This window comes from Coenobita brevimanus, chromosome 73, assembly GCF_032717465.1.
Source record: "Coenobita brevimanus isolate Jiangsu-jjx chromosome 73, ASM3271746v2, whole genome shotgun sequence".
NCBI classification, from domain to species: Eukaryota; Metazoa; Arthropoda; class Malacostraca; order Decapoda; family Coenobitidae; genus Coenobita; species Coenobita brevimanus.
The window spans coordinates 36,433,949-36,446,448 of record NC_137026.1 but is presented as its reverse complement, the minus strand read 5'-3'; the positions used below and the strand labels follow the sequence as shown (position 1 = coordinate 36,446,448).

General features: G+C 42.9%; 1 protein-coding gene across 1 annotated transcript in view; it reads right to left on the bottom strand.

Moving 5' to 3' along the window:
• Positions 1-4,478, bottom strand: part of LOC145407445 (uncharacterized) — a 38,049-nt gene extending 33,571 nt beyond the window's left edge. Inside the window, exon 1 of the mRNA XM_080278376.1 lies at positions 4,323-4,478. The gene's annotated coding sequence lies outside the window, so the exon portion shown is untranslated. The remainder of the gene's footprint in view (positions 1-4,322) is intronic.
• Between the last annotated feature and the right edge of the window lie 8,022 nt (positions 4,479-12,500).

The following is a 12,500-nucleotide window of genomic DNA, read 5'->3' as shown; positions in this document are numbered from 1 at the left end:
TGTGTGTGTGTGTGTGTGTGTGTGTGTGTGTGTGTGTGTGTGTTTAATAGATACACACACAGATAGATAGATAGAGAGAGAGAGAGGGGTAGATAAATCGAGAGAGGGGGGGGAACCAGAGAGAGTAAACTTTTATCAAATCCTTTAATCCATCAATCCGTCATCCCAAAATCCATTCTCTTCCAGATTTACCTTCTCTTCGCTTCATATACATCGCCATCTCACCCAGTTGTACAGTCGCGGGCAGTAGTTCCTTTACACATAGGAGGATGCGAAGTAATGGCAGGAGTTTGTAAAATATTTGAGTATTGGTGGGTGGGGTTGGGTAAGTGTGTGTGTGTGTGTGTGTGTGTGTGTGAGAGAGAGAGAGAGAGAGAGAGAGAGAGTACGTTTCTGTTTGTGTGTGTGTGTAAGAGAGAGAGAGTACGTTTCTGTTTGTGTGTGTGTGTGTGTGTGTAAGAGAGAGAGTACGTTTCTGTTTGTGTATGTATGTGTGTGTGTGTGTGTGAGAGAGAGAGAGAGAGAGAGAAACAAACACCAAGACATTCCCAGTGTGTGGAAATAAACAAGAAGACCCTGCTAAGTGATTTACGTGACTAAGTTAAAACAATATGACTCGCCATCTATCTATTTATCTATCTCTCTGTCTGTCTGTCTATCTGTCTATCTATCTATCTATCTGTCTGTCTATCCATCATTATCTGTCTATCTATCTATCTATCTGTGTCTGTCTATCCGTCATTATCTATCTATCTATCTATCTCTCTGTCTGCCTCTCTGAACCCCTTTACATATCTGCTTATATTTGTGTCTGTCAGTCCATCTGTCTATCCATCTGTCTATCTAAATCTTTTTATCCCTTTACTTATCTCTGTCTATCTATATTTCTATCTATCATTCTATCTATCTATCTATATGTCTGTTTATCCCTTTAGGTATTTATTTATTTATGTGAACAATTATCAGTCCATCTGTCTATCTATCTATCTATCTGTCTTTCTCTCCATTCATCTATCTCTGTCTATCTGTTCGTAATCTTTCGTTGTATCTATCTGGTTTTTGTCCAAATGCTAGTCACGAAGAAGTGCTCAGGAAAAGATGTTTAGGGCGAAAATCTGGTACTAGTTAGAGATTGGCCCGTCTTGTCGTGGGTGGTGGAGTCCCTAAGACCATTTCCTAAGCGATTTATTTTGCGTACTACACCTTACCGTCCTCTTCGGTGTTATATAAATCCTTCTAGTGTGGCCATACTCTGCATAAATCGCTTACAGAACGATGTTACCCAGCCAAAAATAAATCACTAAGGAAAAGGTGCTAGGGAGCTTGTGAGAATATTCTAGGATATTTTTAAGTTATTACGATGAAATTACAGTCACATTCCAAAATAAATCACTACGGAAAAGGTGCTAAGGAGCTTGTGGAAATATTCGAAGATACTTTTAGGTTATTACGATAAAATTACGCAACCACCTACAAAAATAAGTCGCTAAGGAAGAGGTGTTACGGCGCTTGTGGGAATATATTAAATATTAGGATATATATTCGGATGACAGGGCAGGGTCATCAGCCTGAAGTCCACTGGGTTCACGTGGAGATGAGGTGTAGCCACAACAAGATCTGTTTGTTTATCTATCTATCTATATATCTGTCTTTCCATAGCCAGACGCCTTAATCCCGTCAGGGGTGACCACAGACAAATCGCCTCCATGTCGCCACGTCCCCTGCCATTTCGCTGCCCTCCCTCCAACAATCTTCCCCCCTCTCTCTCATATACTGCACCTCTCTCCTCCGTCACTCATACACCCTTATCTATCTGTCTATCTATCTGTAGCCAGACCCCATAATCCCGGAAGGGGCAGCCACAGACAAATCGCCCCCACGTCGCCCTGACCCCTGCCATTTGACCGTCCTCCCCCAACCTACACCTCCTCTCATAGACCTCTCCACTCCATCCCTCCATATCCTCGATCCTCTCCCTCTTCTCCTCTCCACCTCACTCACGTACACTCTCCTAGTTAGTCTCTTTTCACCTCATACTGAAGTCAGGAATATGTGTTAAGATTCCGGTAGTCTCAGTGCTTCATAGGAATAATTTATAATATTTTTAGACATTGCGGTGAAGTATTACGAACCTGGAAGAATTAATTGAGGTGTTGCCATTTGGTGTCACTATTAGACGCAGGAACACCTCAACGAGCGTACCTGTCTGTTTGTTTGTGTCGTAAAGTATTATTAGATGCGGGAACATCTCTAAGAGCGTACCTGTTCGTTTTCGTTTGTTTGTGAGGTAAATGAGGTGGTTCACGTCCGTAGACTTTATCAGTTTTAGCGACGTTGTATTAGTGAATGGATTAACACACTAAATTTAACACAACGCCGCTTTTAACTCAAGGTATTGGGCCGTGTGCTAGTTTTTTACCTACATACAAAAACGCACATGGAGGTTAAAGTACACATAGAGGCACATGTATTCACACACATATAATTCACACACACACACTTTGTCACTTGTTGCTGCTGTCGGTGTTATTGTGATTGAAACTGACTCTGTACCTGAGGATTTAGATGTACCAATAGCCTTCTCTCTTTACTTCACATGTAGATATCGTGTTACTGTCTATCTATCTATCTGTCTATCTTTCTGTCTATCGCCAGACGCCTTAATCCCATAACGGGTGGCCACAAACAAATCGCTTCCATGTCGCCCTGTCCCCTGCCATTTAGCTGCCTTGCTCCCAGCTCACACACCCCTCTCTCATATACCTCTCCACTCCTTCCCTCCATCTCATCCTTGGCTTTCCCTTCCCTCTCCCCCCTCTACCTCACTCCCATGCACTCTCCTCGTTAGTCTCTCACTCCCCATCCCCCCAACTTACACTTCATCCCTCCATGTCATCTTTGACCTCCCCCAGCCTCTTCCTCCCTCCACCTCACTAATACACTCCTCGTTAGTCTTTCACTTTCCATCCCCTTCTCTCATATACTCCATCCCTCAATCTCATCCATGGCCTCCCCCTTCCTCTCTCCGCTCCACCTCACTCACATACACTCCTCGTCAGTCTCTAGCTCTCCATCCTCTTCTCTCATATACCTCATCCATCCATCTCATCCTCCCCCTTCCTCTCCCCGCTCCACCTCACTCACATACACTCCTCGTTAGTCTCTAGCTCTCCATCCTCTCTACATGGCAATCACATAACATGATAATCAGTTACAACCTCGCGAAGACAGACATGAGGAGAGTGAGGGAGGTAGTAAGCCTGTGTGTGTGTGTGTGTGTGTGTGTGTGTGTGTGTGTGTGTGTGTGTGTGTGTGTGTGTGTGTGTGTGTGTGTGTGACCGCTGCAGGATTTACTATCTTGGCCCCTATCCAGACTCTTGCTAAAGCTCATTCCACGCTGGTTTACTTAATATATTTCATCTATCTATCTATCTATTGCCAGACGCCTCAATCCTGTTTGGGGTGGCCACAAACAAATCGCCTCCAAGTCGCCCTGTCCCCCGCCATTTCACTGCCCTGCTCCCAACTTTTTAAAACCACAAATACACCGTGAAGGATGATTTTGAGTCTTATAGGTCGGTAGATTGATAGATAGGTAGATAGATAAATAGATTGGTAGGTAGGTTGATCGATACTGTAGGTAGGTAGGTAGGTTGATAGATAAATAAGTAGGTAGAGAGATATATAGGTAGGTAGGTTGATAGATAAGTAGGTAGGTAAGTTGATAGATAGATAGACAGGTTGGTAGATAGATAGGTAGATAGATTTAAAATGAAGGAATATTATTAACCAAGTAGACTCAATTTCTTAACTAAAACTGAGTGACTAGTAACCAAGGAGATCGGGAAAATAGTAACTAAGAACACTGATGGATTAGTAACCAAGGAGACGCATTTTCTAAACTCTCTAATATTTTAGTCGCCCCCCCAAAAGATCAGGGGAATATAAGGAAGGAATATAAGGGTTGGCAGCAAGATTAGGGGAAAGAATATGAGTGAACAGATTAACACTCTGAATTTAACATATTTTAACGAAGGATGGAGCTGTGTGTGTTAGTTTTTCTATACGTACACAAACGCACATGAAGGAGAGATAAACGTACATGTACCTAGTCACGTATGTATTGCACGCACGTACACCCGCCACACATACGTACATACACAGTGTAAGTTAAATTGCACTAAATACGTACATAAGTGTTCATATGAAGTATACACGTCATACACAGATATATTCAGTGACATACATAAAACTGCCCAACACACACACACACACACACACACACACACACTCCTGTCAAAACGCACACACTTATTCCCTACCTGCTGTAAGGTGTGTTGTAGTTTCGGGAGGAGAGGTCTGTGAGGTCCCCGACTTGCGAGCCGTTTGAGTGCGTTTGCGAGTGCGTGCGCGGGAGGACGAGGTGCAGACGGCGAGAGGGAGTGCGTGAGAGTGTGGGGCTGGGTCTTGGGGCGTGAATTCGGGCGTAGTGGCCGTGGTCCGGGCTGGGCAGGGCTTTTATAGTGTCCATGAGTGGCTGACTCCGCCCACCTTTACACGGGTCCCCTTCCCCCACACTCCTCTCTCCCCCTCTTTCCTTCCCTCCCTTGCCTCCCTCCTTCCTCCCTCCCTCAGTTCTAGCTCCTCCTTCCCACCTACTCCTTCCCTCCTTGCTCCTCCTTCTTTCCCACCTACTCCTTCCCTCCTTCTTTCCTTCCTTTCATTATATCCTTTTCTCTGCGTACCTACATACCAACCTCCCCCTTCCTCCTTCCTTCTTTCCTTCCTTCCTTCCTTCTTTCCTTCCTTCTTTTCTTCCTTCCTTCCTTCTTTCCTTCCTTCTTTTCTCCCCTCCTTCCTTCTTTCCTTCCCTCCTTCCTTCTTTCCTTCCTTCCTTCTTCCCTTTCTTCCTTCCTTCCTTACCTCCATCCTTCCTTTCCTTCCTTCATTCCTATCTAGGAACTTTCTTCTTCCATCACGTGCCTTCTCCTCCTCCTCCTCCTCCTCGTCTTTCTTCTTCTTCCCTTCTAGACTCTCCCTCCTTCCTCCACCTGCCTTCCTTTCTCCCTTCCCACCTTTTCCTCCCTTCCTCCTTCCTTCATCATTTCCTTCTTATCCTATCTTTATCTGTGACTCTCTCCCTCTGTCTCTCCTTCAGAATCGCCCTTTCCTTCCTTCCTTCCTCCCTCCCTCCTGCTTTTCCTTCCTCCCTTCCTTCCTTCCTTCCTCCCTCCCTCCTGCTCTTCCTTCCTCCCTTCCTTCCTTCCTTCATTTCATTCTTCCTTCCTTCATTTCTATGCTATCCTTAAACACCCCACACTCTCCCTCCCTCTCTCTCTCTCTCTCACCACCCTTTCCCTCCCTACCTCCCTCTTCCCTCTCCTTTTCCTCTCCCCCTGTCTGTCTGTCTGTCTCTCACTGTCTATCTATCTGTCTGTGTCTGTTTATATCTATCTGTTTCTCTATCTACTCCCCACATACCCCTGTCCCCCCCCCTCCCCCCATTTCTTCACTCCGCCTACACCGCCCACCTAACCACGCCCCTTCTCTCTTTCTCTCCATCCTTCCCTCCATTTATCTCCCTCCTTCATCTCTCTTCTCTCCATTCTCTCCCATTTCCCTCCATACTTAATTTTTGGAGAGATATAGAAGAGATTTTATTAGGCAAATTTAAACTCAAAATACACACGAGGATATAAGCCCCGCCCCTTGACCTTATGACGTCAGAGATCCCGACCAATGGGAGGCGGGGAAACTAATGACGTCACCCCCTGGCCCCGCCCACTGTCTTAACCCTTCAGTGCCGTGACATACTTTGCTGTTATTGAGACTGTTTATATTTTTATTATTATTATTATTATTATTATTATTATTATTATTATTATTGTATTATCATTATTGATGTTGTTGGTATTATTATTATTATTATTATTATTATTATTATTATTAAACATCCTATACTCATTTTAGTCTAACTTGGCCCAATATTGCCACCTCCATCATAAATCTAGAGTTATAGCCATAGATTAACACTAGAAGATGATGCTAGTCACGAAGAAGTGCTATGGAGGGGATGTGGAGCCGTAACACTGTCTCTTCAGCCACTTAGCCACGTGAAATAAGCTGCAAAGGGACGGAAATTTGGACCAAGGTAAGGTGAAAGAACAATAGTCACGAAGAAGTGCTGTGGAAGGGATTAATGAGAGTTATCTAATCCCATAATTCCAAAAAATCCCTTAATTCCAAAAAAATCCCTTAATTCCAAAAAAAATCCCTTAATTCCGAAAAAAATCCCTTAATTCCGAAAAAAATCCCATAATTCCAAAAAAAATCCCATAATTCCGAAAAAAAAAATCCCATAATTCCGAAAAAAATCCCTTAATTCCAAAAAAAATCCCATAATTCCAAAAAAATCCCTTAATTCCGAAAAAAATCCCTTAATTCCAAAAAAATCCCTTAATTCCAAAAAATCCCTTAATTCCAAAAAAATCCCTTAATTCCGAAAAAAATCCCTTCCTCTATGACTATACTCCGGTCACCTTAAACTGGCTTAAATTTTCGTCCATTTGCAGCCGATGTTGTGTAGATCAGTGGCAGGAAAAGGCGATTCTCAGGCTCTATGTCCTTTCCATAGCACTTCTTCGTGACTAGCTTCATATCAGACTAAAAAAGGGTGGAGGAAAGGGCAATGCTCCGGCTCTGTATCCATTCCATAGCACTTCTTCGTGACTAGCATCGTGTCATGGTAAAAAGAGTACGGGAAAGAACAATTCTCTGGCTCTGCATCCAGTCCATAGCACTTCTTCGTGACTAGCATCATATCAGAGTAAAAAGAGTAAAGGGCAATTCTCCGGCTCTGCATCCTTTCCATAGCACTTCTTCGTGACTATAGTACTCTCGCCTTAGCTTGGTCCAGATTCTACATCTTTTCCATAGCACTTCTTCGTGACTAGCATCATACTAGAGTAAAAGGAGTAGAGGAAAGGACAGTTCTCTGGCTCTATATCCTTTTCACAGCACTTCTTCGTGACTAGCATCATACTAGATTTAAAAAAAGAAAGAATGTAGACACGAAAGGACATTTCTTTGGCTGTATCCTTTCCATAGCACTTCTTCGTGACTAGAAAGGACAGTTCTCTGGCTCTAACCTTTCCATCGCACTTCTTCTTGACTAGCATCATATTCCAGTGTTAATCAATCGTTACAACGCAGGAGTCAAGATGTAGAGGGCAATTTGAGTTCAAGTTAGAGTAATGAGGATAAAATTAAATTGGTTATTGGTAGAGAATATTAAATGAAAATATATAATTGGATTGAAGGGGTTTATCAGCCAATAGGAGGGGCCGAAACCCGTGACGTCACCCCTATGGCCCTCCCACTAACTTAATCAGCCAATGGGAGGCGGCGAAGTTCATGATGTCACTACGCTCCTCCCACTAACCTAATCAGCCAATGGGAGGCGGAGAATTTCATGACGTCACTCCAAAGCTCCTCCCCAATTAGCCAACGGGAACCGCCGAAATTCATGACGTCACTCCAAAGCTCCGCCCATTATCCCTACCAGCCAGTGGGAGACGCCGTTATGCGTGACGTCACACCCCTTAACTCCTCCCACAATCCACCAGCCAATGAGAGGCGCCATAAATCGTGACGTCATATCCTAAGCCCCGCCCCTTGGAAATCACTGACCATTTTTTGTGTGCAGATTGTGGGTGTAGGAGGGGGGGTGAGTGTGTGTGTGGGTGTACAGGGGGTGAGAGAGAGGAAAGAAGCACACACACACACACACACACACACACACACACACACACACACACACACACACACACACACACACACAAATCTCGCACTTTTCCACCTTTTCACCAGTCAATTATCTCCGCATCTGTTGTTCACTCGGGCATCCGCGCTTGAGCCAGTCTATCGTGTAATTAGCTTGTGTTACCTACATCATGGACAGGTGTGCTGGTAGATAGATAGGTAGATAGATAGATAGATAGATGGTAAGGAAAATATGTGGAGGGTGGATAGGCATAGTGATAAAATTGACACACACACACACACACACACACACACACACACACACACACACACACACACACACACACACACACACACACACACACACACACACACATCATTTCTCTTCACTACCACACACACACACATACATTTTCCAGGAGCATTTTTCTGTGTGTACTCAGTTCCTTGGGGGATGGTGGGTGACAGGGGTACAACAGTAATAACAATAATAATAATAATAATAGTAAGAATAATAAGCATGTGATAGTAGTTGTGATAGTAATACTGATGATTGTAGTAGTAGTAGTAGTGGTGGTAGTGGTGGTGGTGGCAGTAGTAGTGGTGATATAAATAATAATAGTAATAATAATGATGTTTGGAATGATGATAGTAATAGAAATATGATAATAATAATAATAATAATAATAATAACACTACGACTTATAGAGATTAAGGTGAAATATAAGAAATTTTGAAGGAATAATTAAAACATTCTCTCTCTCTCTCTCTCTCTCTCTCTCTCTCTCTCTCTCTCTCATAATGTGGTGTACTGCAGACCTTGTTTCTTAAAGTGGCCACCAATGACCCCATCTCTCTCTCTCTCTCTCTCCCTCTCTCTCTCTCTCTCTCTCTCTCTCTCTCTCTCTCTCTCTCTCTCTCTCTCTCTCATGGAAAACAGTGTAAGTGGTAATGTTATTGTGTCGTGTGTAGTGGTGCTTGGGTTAGTGCTTTTATTGTATCTATCTGTTTATCTATTTATCTATCTATCTGTCTGTCTGTCTATCTATCCATGTCTGTCTAATGTGTGTATGTTTATCTATCTTTCTATCTAACACACACACACACACACACACACACACACACACACACACACACACACACACACACACACACACACACACACAACCAATTTTACTGGGATGTGTGTACATATGAATGTATGTTTGTATGTATGCGTGTAGCCTATGCATGTATTGATGTGTGTACGTATATATGTATGTACGCACTGATGTTGATATAGTACAGTTGTTATGTCCTTATGTAATGTGTCTGAGAGTACAAATAGGTGATGTACACAATATAATTGGCACCATTTCTCCTATTTCTCAGACTGTGCTATGGAGTGTGTGATGATTAGGGAGTGAGGTATGTAAAACGACCTTCATCATTTTTTTGTGCTAAGAACTAAACGATCTTCACTCTAACTTGGCTCAAAATTAACCTTTCTATGTTCAGTCCTTGGTTATAATGTTCTATGGGCACTAGAATATGGTGCTAGTCACGAAGAAGTGCTATGGGATGGTGTGGAGGTGTTTTTATGGCAAGAGCTATACCATTTTCACTCTAACTAGGCCTAAAATTGACCTCTCTGTGTTCAGTCCTTGGTTATAATGTTCTATGGGCACTAGAATATGGTGCTAGTCACGAAGAAGTGCTGTGGGAATGATGTGGAGATGTTTTTATGGCAAGAGCAATACCATTTTCACTCTACCTAGGCCTAAAATTGACCTCTCTGTGTTCAGTCATTCGTTATAATGTTGTATGGGCACTAGAATATGGTGCTAGTCACGAAGAAGTGCTGTGGGAATGACGTGGAGGTGTTGCTTTGTGTTACTGATCACGCTGTGTGGAATCAGACGAAGAAGGGCGAAGATTTGGGCCAAGTTAAAGTGAAAAGAGTTGATAGGAGTGAACCATGCAATTATGATCCAAGTTAGTTGTTTATATATCTGTGTGTATTATTGTGTGTGTATGTGTGTATTGTGTGTGTGTATTATTTGTGTATGTGTGTATTTATGTATGCATGCATTTGTGTATGTATGTATGTATTTTTTTTTTTTTTTGAAGTTTGAGGAAAGTCGAATATTTGTACATAATAGCATACATATTTAAGTCTCTCTCTCTCTCTCTCTCTCTCTCTCTCTCTCTCTCTCTCTCTCTCTCTCTCTCACCTATATGCAAACTTCCTGATGTGAAATGGGTATATGTGTATAGTTTTGTCTGTGAGGTGAAGCCAGGGATGGAAGGATTGATGGATGAGTGTGTGATTGGGTTTGAGTGTGCGTGTGTGTGTGTGTGTGTGTGTGTGTGTGTGTGTGTGTGTGTGTGTGTGTGTGTGTGTGTGAGAGAGAGAGAGAGAGAGAGAGGGAGAGAGAGAGAGACATTAATTAATCTAAGGAAGTGAGCAGAAGTATTTAATTGACTGTGCCACCTGATAAAGCAAGGAAAAGGGTCCTGGATTCGCGTCCCTCGTATGGAGTGGATCTGTGTTTGTAAATCTGGGAGGCAGGAGTTGTGGTGGTGGTGGTGGTGGTGGTGGGGGTGGTAGTGCTGCATATCCACGAACCGTTTGGCCGAGCACAGATAGGCTGATAGATAGATAGGTAAATAGGTAGGTAGGTAGATAGATATAGTTGATAGATAGATAGGTTGATAGAGGTTGATATAGATAGACAGATAGAGTGATAGATAGATAGATAGATAGGGTGATAGATAGACAGAGAGGTTAATAGATAGATAAATAAAGGATAAAACAGAGCATTAGTAAAATGAGAAGAGTAAAAATCCTTCAATATGATAATTATAATGAAGATACGAATTAATGAAGCAATGAGTGTCGACGCGTCCACCTAACCAGATTTACGCCTCAACTTCCCTCCACTCATCAACTTCAAAGCGTGTGTGTGTGTGTGTGTGTGTGTGTGTGTGTGTGGAAGTAGGGAGAGGTGATGATGATGATGATTGTGTGTGTCTGTGTGTGGAAGTAGGGAGAGGTGATGGTGATGATAGTGTGTGTGTCTGTGTGTGGAAGTAGGGAGAGGTGATGGTGATGATTGTGTGTGTCTGTGTGTGGAAGTAGGGAGAGGTGATGGTGATGATGATTGTGTGTGTGTGTGTGTGTGTGTGTGTGTGTGTGTGTGGTGTGTGTGTGTGTGTGTGTGATAACTTATTGTTTATTGATTTGTTGATTTTGTTTTGTGTACTCTCTCTCTCTCTCTCTCTCTCTCTCTCTCTCTCTCTCTCCCCCTTTCCTATCACTCTCTCTCACCCCTTCCTCAATCATTCTGTCTCTCCCCAACTCTTTCTTTTTCCCCCTCTCACATACACATTCTCTCTCTCTCTCTCTCTCTCTCTCTCTCTCTCAACATCAGTCATCATTACGGCAAAAGTCTACGGATATGAACTCCTTTTTTTTTACTAACAGGGTGGCCCAAAAATTGTCTTTATATTAGTCTTCATGCTGTCTTTATTACATCTATCTATCTATCTATCTATCTATCTATCTGTCTATCTGTCTGTCTATCTATCTATCTATCTATCAGTGGAGATACCGTATATTATCTATCTTTTTTGTCAATTTGTTTTATCCATAATTCTATCTACTTATCTGTCTGGCTGTCTGTCTATCTATCTATCTGTAAATATCTATCTGGCTTCCTCTAACATCTGCTTGCCTTCTCTTTTATATGTATCTATACCTACCTACCTACCTACCTACCTGTTCATCTATCTACCTATCTATCTATCTATCTATCTATCTATCTATCTATTTACCTACCTACCTACCAGTCCCTCCATCTATCCATCTGTCATCCTGTCTTTCTCTTTCTCTCTCTCTATCTATCTACAGTATCTCTCTCTCTCTCTGTCTATCTATCTATCTATCTATCTGTCTATCTATCTAACTCGCTTCGTATATATCTATTTTTTTTTGCTCTTGGTCTATTTGCTCCTTACTTTTCTGTCTCTGGGTACACATATCTAGCTTACGTACATGAATATACTTACACATGTACGTATTTTCGCTCAGACGCTCATGTGCACTTTTCCTTGAGCTGAAAGTTATTTGATTGCAGTTACATACATACATGAAAGCAGTTCCAAGTTCACACACACACACACACACACACACACACACACACACACACACACACACACACACACACACACACACACACACACACACACACACACACACACACACACAGGCCATAGCATGCACATGTATGTATGTAAATGTATTAATGCGGCCTCCAGACACACACACAAAAATACAGTCACACATACACACACTTACACACACACACATACACACATTCTCTCTCTCTCTCTCTCTCTCTCTCTCTCTCTACCATCACAACCAACATTCTCTACCAATTCCAAACCATACCTTGCCCAGTCGTCCGGAAATGTTGCTAGTCCTATGTCGATGGTGGTAGTTGTGGTAGTGGTGGTGATTGTGGTAGTAGTGGTAGTACAGGTGAGGATGGGGGTTCTCTCTCTCTCTCTCTCTCACCTGTTGTTTTCAGTACCTGGTTTCACGATAGGGTCCAGGTGATTGTGGGGGTGGGGGTGGGGGGGATGAAATTTCTCCCCCACCCCTCTCTCCCTCACCATCACACCCTCTCACACCCCCCTCATCCTCGTTCCTCCCCTCCCTCACCCCCGCATCCCCTCATCTCCATATATTCCGCCTG